At 44.7% G+C, this 9,949-nt stretch overlaps 1 long non-coding RNA gene across 2 annotated transcripts; it reads right to left on the reverse strand.

Moving 5' to 3' along the window:
* Positions 1 to 961: 961 nt before the first annotated feature.
* Positions 962 to 4,183, reverse strand: LOC123110929 (uncharacterized). 2 transcript variants are annotated; one of them, XR_006453839.1, is made up of 3 exons: positions 3,594 to 4,183; positions 1,635 to 3,484; positions 962 to 1,219 (listed from the first exon to the last, which is right to left on the reverse strand). It is a non-coding gene; the product is annotated as an uncharacterized lncRNA (long non-coding RNA). The 2 variants fall into 2 exon arrangements; XR_006453838.1 differs by having other exon boundaries at positions 1,635 to 4,183.
* Between the last annotated feature and the right edge of the window lie 5,766 nt (positions 4,184 to 9,949).

The raw sequence follows: 9,949 nt of genomic DNA on the forward strand, positions 1-9,949 counted from the left end.
TGCTGCCTCAACTGGCGAGGTGGGACTATTCTCACGGGAACTCACCACCACGCAACAACGACAGACAGTGGAGATTTCATGTGTTGGGCTGGCGGGCTGAGTGGGCTTCATAGTTAATTCTGTGCACGTGGGCTTGCTTTTGTGATGGGACATGGGCTCTTGCCTCTTGCATGTCAATTCAGGTTTGCCTAGAAAAATGTCAATTCAGGTCTCCTTTTTTGAGAAATTTAAGTCTCAGTGTAGGTATGCATGTAGGCGATCTTGTGCACTATAATCATCACGTCATGTCAGCTTGAAAAGTCAATGGTCTTTACTCTTAAATCTTAATGGGTTAACATAAGGTACCCATGTAGGCTAGCTTTAGCTCTAAATGCATGTACGTCCCTGGTGGTAATAGTAGCCTAGTACTAAATGGTTATTTGGAGACAACACCAATTTTCTTTTGAGAAAAAATATGTAATTCAAAATCGCGTCAACTTTGGTTATTTTGGTTATTACCGAAACCAAACCGCAACAAAGTATTCCAATTGATGCTGTGCTCGTTTGTTCCTTTTTCTTGCGCGCAAGCTGACGCTACAAAGTTAGTCCCATACCGCTTACGGAGTAAGAGTCAGACCTACTTAAAAAGGAGGACAAGGTCAACAGTTTCAAGGATGACAGCTGCATGTGGCCTTTCGTGCAGGCTGGTTGATTTAGAATTCACTATCACTTGGTTAATGGTAAATAGCTAAAGTGATGCTAGACGCTAGAGTGGCGTTTTAGAGGAATTAGTACCATCTCGTTTATTACGATTTTGTCTATGTAAATCGTAAAAGCGTATCATGATATGAAAAGAAAGCGTATTGTGACGGTGAACCCGGAGACCCAATCCTATGTATTCGTTCCAAATCCTCGTGCATTTATTCTTCTTCTCTCACCATATCACCCTCGCTCTGGCTTTGAGATACTAATAAAAATATTATTTGAGTTTAACATGTCACTTGTGATTTATGTCTCCGCTACTATGAAAATATCAATATAAGCTGGATACATGCTTATTCATATAAGATCGGTACATGCAAGTCTAGTTTTCGACGATAAGCACCTATTCTTTTTCCCATTCCTTCCTTTACAGTAATTGCCCTACATCACCCTCTTCCATGTGCAAACTGTCCCTTCCTACCCTTGGAGATATAAGGAGGGTGTCATCTTTTTTGCCACCACGAGTAATGAACCCAACCTGAAAAATAAAAAAGGCAGAAAATGATATATTTGTAAAGAATAGATAGGGTAAAATCAGAACCTTGTGCAACAATTTATCTGGCACACATATATATCAGTGCCTTCTTTAAGTGATGCAAAACATACAACTTGACATAACAGTAGTCAAACATCTCTTAAATCATTAAATTAACTGGAAATGTGAGTGATCGTTTCGAGTGCCACAATGTATGATGTAGAAATCATTCTGTAACGGTTTGTCAAACCACAAACAAAAGGAACAATAATGTAATCACCGAATTATAAGCAACATATCCTAGCATTCTTATTTTTTGTAAATAAATTCCTAGGGTATTAAATAATTTTCAAAAAATGGGGAAAATATTAGTAACTTGCAAGGAAGAAAAAATAGAGGATTGGAAACAATAGTACACCTGGATGTCACACTTTCAAGTAGCAAATTCCGTCCGAAATCATCAACTGTCACTGCCACAGCATGATTCTCTACTTCATTGCAGTGCATCTAAAAAAGTCGCACACCGGGAAACAAATAAATATCAATAGGCATAAAATGTGCACTATTGACATGGTTTATCCGAATAGATACATGGCCGTTGTGCAAGATCAGATAATTTCAAGAGGCAGATTCATCCCGGGTCTTCATCGTTCAATACATGTCTTATTGATACATCGGTCAAGGCGGTGACTTGTGGTGTGTCTTGTGCGTGTGGTGGGTGTATACCTTAATTGCGATCGCAGAAATTATAATATAATATTAAGAGTACATGTTCCAAATTTCTTAAAAATATGTAAACAGAACTCATGCCTGCATGTTCAATAATTTCAGGTTTTCAGATATTGCCTGCAAACAACAATCCGCAACAAAAATCATAGACCGAAGCATTTATACACAATAGAACTGATAGTAGGACATCTACAAAAATAGAAAATGTAAGAACTAGGCTATTGGCTCCTGGAGAAAGAATTGGATTGCATAGTACTATTCCATACTATTACTGAAGTATCAATGAAATTAAAGATAACATGAATTACCCAGATCCTCTTGATATATAGCTGATGTGGGCATTCCTTCATGCAAATTGTGAGTGAATATCACATATTAGAAGCCTTTCAATCAACTCCTACTAGGAACCAAGAAAGATGGAAATCATGGGCTATACAACCAACAATCCAACAGTAAGCTGGTAAAGAAGGAAATAAATAATAATCATAACAAGTACGAATACCTACCTTAAAATTGAAACAAAATTATTGTAAAAGAACATCTGAAATGTAATGACAACCTAATGTGATGAACAGTTTGTTAATATAGCAATTACATATAGAATACTGATATACATGGCTATACAACCTGCAGTCTGCTCTCTTTTTTCTGCGAAGAATAATGGGCTTATATTGTTTTTAGAAGACAGTAAGTTTCTGTATTAAATAGTCTATATGATCAGCAAAGAATAAAGCTTTAAATTGTACTCGCCAAAAGGCGCATTTACTCCTATATAACTAAGATCTCTCATCACTTCAGAAGAAAAAAAGCCGAATTTGAAGAAGTTAGCCCATACAGTGTACAACTCTAACCATGGATCAGTTGAAATAGATAACTAAAGCATATGAATCGTGTTCCCATCATGGCTGTCTCAAGAGAAGCATAGGAATCGTGCATCTCATCGACCCTCGTCCTCTAGCAGCAGGTCTCTCCCACCCGTCCTCCTCCTCCTACAAATCCTATTAGCCCGGCAGCCACCATAGGAACTGTGCATCTCGTCAATCCCGACGTCCACCACCAGCAGGTCGAGCACACCATACTCCTCCTCCTCTTCCTAACTAAGCAGCAAATTGATGCATTACCTTAGAGAACAGGGAATAGCAACTCATATCATGTTCTTGCAGGTAGATAAAATTCAGGTAACTGAATGATGATATTATAGAACTAAATTTTGTAAAGAGCAAGAAAACAACAGAGACATGGGAGCAATCACCAACAACTAGCCAAAAAAAGTGTATCGCTTTGGTGCCGGAGTTGGCCATGGAGATGGTTCCCTTGCGCTGTGCTTCAGCACCTCGCGAACTTCCCTCCCCTGATGGACACTCCGGCATCCAAGGTTAATTGGACACATTCTTTGAGTGTGTCTGGTAGTATACGGTGGCGTGCGTAGTGCGGAATTCCTTCCCTTCTCATCCTCTCGTTGTAACAGAGCCGAGCTACTGTGATGCCGCCGGCTGGCCGTATGCTGCTGCCTATCTTGAGATTCGTACGCATGGCCGTCTTGAAGCTCCCACGCCACAAAACAAATATCAATGCGGAGAGAGAGAGAGAGAGAGCAGGATGAGAGAGAGAGAGAGAGAGAGAGAGAGAGAGAGAGCAGGATGCTCACGCCGATCTGCTACTGCCACCACCTTCAAATCCGTTGCCGCTGAACACTTTGCCTCCGGCATGGTAGGTCATCTTGGTCCGCTGAGGAGGGGTACTACTCCCCTTCTTCGTCATCCACTGCAGGAGGTTCCCTCTCATCCTCCTTGTCCCCCCGAATATCTGGGCCCACCTCCTTCGGCCAAGCCTGCACCTTGACGCCCCTTGCCGTAGTTCGCCGAGCCACCACCCGACCTCGCCTCCGCACTCCTGAGGCCTGGGCTGTTCGCCTCCGGTGCCTCGCCTGCCAGCCATCAGATCCCAGCCGTGATGGATGCTTGGTGGTGCGTGCAGGAAGCGAGGGCTACAACGTAGTGGCGAGTGGAGCGGCCAACATCGGTGTGATCAAGCACGCGTGCTGTGCGCCAGGGCAGGGCGGCGGCGGCAGGGTGAGAACGTGCAGCAGCACGGCGGCGGCGAGCGGAGAGTGGAGAGGACGATTGGATCGAGAGGTATTTTGGGAAGGGTGGATCGAGATGGAAGAGATCGACGACGGGGCCGAGCCGAAAAAGGCCCAATGCAACGATGGCGTTTTTCTTAACGTTCTTGTTTTTAACGAACCGTTTTTGGCAAAACATTAGTACTACCTCGAATATGGGTTTTTCCGAAACTGAAAGCGTAAAATTCATAGAATGAAAGCGTATTGTGAAGGTGAACCCGAAGACCCAATCCGTGCTTTATTATTATTAGGGAGAGATTAGGGAGAGACTAGCACAAATACCCGTGCGTTGCAACGGGAGACATTTTTACGCATCTCATGCCTCAGTCAGTCTCATCGTCTCAGTCTGCACTCCTTGTCCTCATCCTCGTCATCGTCTCCTCATCTCAGTTTGTGCTCCATAAATTATTCCTTACACCTCTTTTTTATTGTCTTCATTCCTTTCCTTCGCTTTATTATTGTCGCTCATTTCCTTTCCTTCCTCTTTCCTTGAACGTAGGGAATTAGCAAGATCCTTCCTCATAGTCATCACTTCTACGATGATCTCGCCTGTTGCAAATGGAATGAATTTACACTGAGCCGCCAGAAAATTACCTCTATCATCCCTGAGTGCGGCCGTCGTAGTTCAAACTCCTTCGTCTAGGAAAAATATTGCATCAACATTGTTTAGTGAAACTCGGGTTTGGTTTACACCACCTGGCTTCAGGTATACTTGGTGAATGGGGTGATGAATTCTGATGATTGCTTGCAATTGAAAAGACCAAAAGTGACCATCTCCATGCTGGCTGAACCGCTTTGTTGTGCATAATTTGTCTGCGGATCCGCCACAAGTACCAACCTCCGGCTGCTATCTCTTGTTTGAAATCCAAAGTTGGATGTATAGCTAGGTGTTCCTATGGAAGAGATAAGATGTGTTCGGATATAACAGAACCCGATGTATCCACTGGCAAAGTGTGATCAGTGTGTTGTATCACCACAAGGTGGGTCCACATGACTCTGGCATTTGTGCACGTGAGTAGTAGATGTCAGATGTCCTCCACCCATTGATGACAAATAGGGCAAGATCCATTTGACCCGATATGCCTATTGGTTAAGATAGCTTAGAGATGAATAGTTTCTTGAAAAACTCTCAATCCAAAAATATATACCTTATGTGGAATTTGAAGTTTGCAAACAATATTTCAGATAGTCAAATGGGTAGAGCCAGCAGGTCGCTCTTTCATGTTTGCATGCACTCAGAAAATGTGTATCTAGTACATATGTCTGGATCTATTAGTTCACATACTCTAGTCCGGTACGGCGTCTATAGGAAAGGAATAATTTGAAAGGTACCAATATTTTAATGGCCGACGTGGTAGTTCTTTTGTTGGTCAAGTATTGATCGCTGGTCGTTTTTCTTGTAAGCTCTTCTGCACGCCACCGTTGCTAACTTGTCCGCATAGCTTCCTTTTTGTCTCTACCAATTTCCATCCTTATTATTTACAACTCTTCCTTATTTTCATTTCCTTCCTTTTTCCTTGCATGTCTTTCTTATTCTCTGTCTTCATTTCTTTCCTTCCTTGTTCTTTTCCTTATATGTTGCACGTCTTTCTTATTCTTTGCCTCAATTCTTCCATTCCTCTTTGCATAGTACTTCTTATAAGGCGGCTCCTTGATACCAGGATCTCAAAAACATATATAAACTAGAAGAACGCCCGTGCGTTGCAACGGGGCCACATTAATTTTAAAAGTTCAATATCAATAATGTTAATATTACATTGAATATTTTCATACATATTTAGTGGCATGGACGACCTTTTTTACCATCAAATTCTCTCTCTCACACCACACACACCCTCTCCCTCCCTCTTCCTCACTCTCTCTCCCCCTCTCCCTCACTCGGGAGGTGGTACGAAAATAAACCCGAAACGGAGACTACCAACTGAGACATTAGGAGTAGAGATCATTTAGTTGATAAGAATAAATAGAAAACGGTGTTAAAAAGGAGAAACAGATTAGAATACATTGAAAAACCAAAAGGACGATGTAAAAGGGGATTCGCCCTGCCCCCCGAGCCTTGCCACCGAACCGGCTCAGCAGTCTAGTCCCCGCGTTGTCGTCTTCTCCTGTTCCCCGAGCCGCCTCGCTACAGAGACGGGCTCCCGCCCGACCACCTCGCTGGCATTGAAGGGGAATGGATAAGGGTGACGCCCTGCCTTCCCTACCCCATGGCCTCACTCCTCCTTGACGCCCCCTCCCAAATCCACTTCTCCTCCTCGCTCGCTCGATCCCGTCGATCTGGACGAAGTCAGACGCCACAGCCACCATGACCGACCCCGTCCACATGGCCACTGCCCTCCCTGCGGGCTAGGAGCTTGTCGAGGAGCTCCGAATGCCTTCGCTACTTCGTTTGTGCCAACGAGATCAAGTCCAGCACCCCCGCATCGATGTCGCTGCCGTCTTCCTCAACCTTGGGCCACCGCAACATTGCCGTTCGATCCGCGCCGCCCCGAGCTCCCATGTCTTCCCCTAGGGCGCCATTGACACCGCCATGATCTCCTCTTGCCTTTTCCTTGTCTCCCCTCTCGTTTGCTCTCGTTAGGTATTTCGCCGTGGCCGAGAACCACCGTCCGTCATGGCCATTGCAGGGGTAGCCACCGAGCTCCTCGGATTGACCCCGTGGCACATGCCCGCTCCTATGCACGCCCATGCCCGAGCCTGCCGCTCTTCTTCCGCGCCCGCGGGGCCACTCCCTCTCCATGCCCACGCCCGTGCTACACCGCGTCGGTCGCGCCCGCCGCTGCCGTCGCGCTCGCCGCAGCCACCGCACCACTGTGCCCCGCGCGACACACACCCTGGTCGCGCGCCACACTCTCGCTGGCTGCGCTCGCCCCGTCTGCTGCCCCCCTGCCTCGCGCCGCCTCCAGTCATGGCCATCTTCTACCGGCCGCCCCCTCAGCCTCGCCTACTGCGTGTTGCTTCCTGCTGCTATGCGCTGCTCTACCGCTGGTACGCTGCTGCACCATGCCCTCGACACCGCCGTGGACAAATGTGGCAGAGGGATTGTTAATGGAGTACGAGAAGGAGGTGGCGGAGAAGGTGTGGAGAGGCAGGAGGTCTAGGGCGGTGTCACCTGGCTGTGATGGAGGTGTTTATCCGACAAGGAGCCGGAGTGGAAGGAGAGGTCACAATTGGAAAGAATCACAAAAAAAACATAACCTGGAGATCTCAGTTCAAAAAAATGCTAATATCGATGGAAAACATAGAAAATGTTTGTTGTTATCAAGGAAAGGTAAAAATTTAGGAAAGTTAGGATTTTTGAACTGATTTCTATGCAAATGGGGTTTTATTGTTTGATAAGGTGATATCAGTACCTGCCCGTTTGTGATGTGTCTGATTAGGAAAGTTTGCAAATGTTAAGAAAATATTTATTGGGAGGAAAGTTGTGACGTGTCTGTTATTTGTTTTCTAAAACAAATTTCACTAATAAGTTAGGAAAGTTAGATTAAAATGTATTATTTGTTTCCTAAAAATCTGTTATTTGTTTCCTAAGACAAATTGAACCAATAAAAGGAATCAATTGATTTGCATAATTTAAGGAAGTTAGATTAAAATGTATTATTTGTTTTCTGAAAATCTGTTATTTGTTTCCTAAGACAAATTGAACCAATAAAAGGAATCGATTGATTTAGATAAGTTAGGAAAGTTAGATTAAAATGTATTATTTGTTTCCTGAAAATCTGTTATTTGTTTCCTAAGACAAATTGAACCAATAAAAGAAATTGATTGATTTGCATAATTTAAGTAGGTTAGTTTAAAATGTATTATTTGTTTCCTGAAAATCTGTTATTTGTTTCTAAGACAAATTGAACCAATAAAAGGAATCGATTGATTTGCATAAGTTAGGAAAGTTAGATTAAAATGTACTATTTGTTTCCTGAAAATCTGTTATTTGTTTCCTAAGACAAATTGAACCAACTAAAGGAATCGATTGATTTGCATAATTTAAGAAAGTTAAATTAAAATAGCATAATTTAAGGAACTTAGAGGAGATCGAGGGGTCGGGCTGGCTAGGGGGTGGAGGTGGGACGAAAAAAACCGGACAAAAATAAACTGTACCAGGCTACCAAGTGCTCCATTAGGTAAACTGCAGTGCAAATAACTTGACTGCAATTTTCATTCAAGTATTCATTTGTAATTCTCCCTTTTTATTGCTATATGATATCTGATGCCTGATGCTTTTACCATATTAAAAGAACACATGCATTAGAAAAGAAATACGGTACCTTAGTACTTTTGTTCTTCTCTAGTGAGCAGGAGTCCTAGCATCTTCCTCCAGCGCATTTGTTGAAACAATCCTTTCATCATTGAAACTTCGGCAAAGCTAATAATGTTGGAAATATGCCCTAGAGGCAATAATAAATTAGTTATTATTATATTTCCTTGTTCATGATAATCGTTTATTATCCATGCTATAATTGTATTGATAGGAAACTCAGATACATGTGTGGGTACATAGACAACACCATGTCCCTAGTAAGCCTCTAGTTGACTAGCTCGTTGATCAATAGATGGTTACGGTTTCCTGACCATGGACATTGGATGTCATTGATAACGGGATCACATCATTAGGAGAATGATGTGATGGACAAGACCCAATCCTAAGCCTAGCACAAAGATCGTGTAGTTCGTATGCTAAAGCTTTTCTAATGTCAAGTATCTTTTCCTTAGACCATGAGATTGTGCAACTCGCGGATACCGTAGGAATGCTTTGGGTGTACCAAACGTCACAACGTAACTGGGTGGCTATAAAGGTGCATTACAGGTATCTCCGAAAGTGTCTGTTGGGTTGGCACGAATCGAGACTGGGATTTGTCACTCCGTGTAAACGGAGAGGTATCTCTAGGCCCACTCGGTAGGACATCATCATAATGTGCACAATGTGACCAAGGGGTTGATCACGGGATGATGTGTTACGGAACGAGTAAAGAGACTTGCCGGTAACGAGATTGAACAAGGTATCGGTATACCGACGATCGAATCTCGGGCAAGTACAATACCGCTAGACAAAGGGAATTATATACGAGATTGATTGAGTCCTTGACATCGTGGTTCATCCGATGAAATCATCGTGGAACATGTGGGAGCCAACATGGGTATCTAGATCCCGCTGTTGGTTATTGACCGGAGAACGTCTCGGTCATGTCTACATGTCTCCCGAACCCGTAGGGTCTACACACTTAAGGTTCGATGACGCTAGGGTTATAAAGGAAGTTTGTATGTGGTTACCGAATGTTGTTCAGAGTCCCGGATGAGATCCCGGACATCACGAGGAGTTCCGGAATGGTCCGGAGGTAAAGATTTATATATGGGAAGTCTTATTTTGGTCGCCGGAAAAGTTTCACACTTTATCGGTATTGTACCGGGAGTGCCGAAAGGGGTCCGAGGGGTCCACCGGGGGGGCCACCTGCCCCGGGGGGCCACATGGGCTGTAGGGGGTGCGCCTTGGCCTATATGGGCCAAGGGCACCAGCCCCAAGAGGCCCATGCGTCAAGGAAACTTGGGGAGGGAAGAGTCCTCAAGGGGGAAGGCACCTCCGAGGTGCCTTGGGGAGGATGGACTCCTCCCCCCCTCTTGGCCGCACCCCTTCCTTGGAGGAAGGGGCAAGGCTGCGCCTCCCCCCTCTCCCTTGCCCCTATATATAGTGGATGGGAGGGAGGGCAGCCGCACCTGAAGCCCTGGCGCCTCCCTTCCTCCCGTGACACCTCCTCCTCTCCCGCAGGTGCTTGGCGAAGCCCTGCAGGATTGCCATGCTCCTCCACCACCACCACACCGTCGTGCTACTGCTGGATGGAGTCTTCCTCAACCTCTTCCTCTCTCCTTGCTGGATCAAGGCGTGGGAG

Source organism: Triticum aestivum, chromosome 5B (assembly GCF_018294505.1).
Source record: "Triticum aestivum cultivar Chinese Spring chromosome 5B, IWGSC CS RefSeq v2.1, whole genome shotgun sequence".
NCBI classification, from domain to species: domain Eukaryota; kingdom Viridiplantae; phylum Streptophyta; class Magnoliopsida; order Poales; family Poaceae; genus Triticum; species Triticum aestivum.